Genomic DNA, 536 nt, shown 5'->3' with positions numbered 1-536 from the left:
CATACCCGTTTTGCTCATAAGTTCTGCTTATGGATCGCCCCGCGTATATTAAGGCGGCCATCTACGGTAGGACAGGCCTGTTGAACTGAAAACATCATTCACGCCCCAGCAAGCCGGAAGGCACCATACGCTCAACTCTGACTATGAAAGTTATTGAGACGAACATTTGAGATATTTTTGTGCCTATTTTTGCCTAAACGGCCTGTGCGGCGACCGTCCGACAAGCATATTAACGCACACACATACCGGTTTACCCTATCTCCTTTCCGGCCCACCCGGTGGGTGAATGGTTTTTCAATTGTCCGCCGGGTAGCTGAACAGTCCAGACTGACAGGGCCAGCCGGATCCCACCCACGTGCTGGCGGACTGTTCAGGCGTAACCGACAAGCCGACCTAATCCTGGATTGATGTTACTTACGCGGAGAAGGTAAACTATGAACCACTGACTCGGTAATTCAAAGAAATGTGGCGTCTTGAGAGAGTGGTTGCATTTTTCAGGGAACAACGCAGGGAGCGTTGTAAAATAAAGACGAATA

This window comes from Hermetia illucens, chromosome 1, assembly GCF_905115235.1.
Source record: "Hermetia illucens chromosome 1, iHerIll2.2.curated.20191125, whole genome shotgun sequence".
Taxonomy (NCBI): domain Eukaryota; kingdom Metazoa; phylum Arthropoda; class Insecta; order Diptera; family Stratiomyidae; genus Hermetia; species Hermetia illucens.
This window is presented reverse-complemented; position numbering follows the sequence as displayed.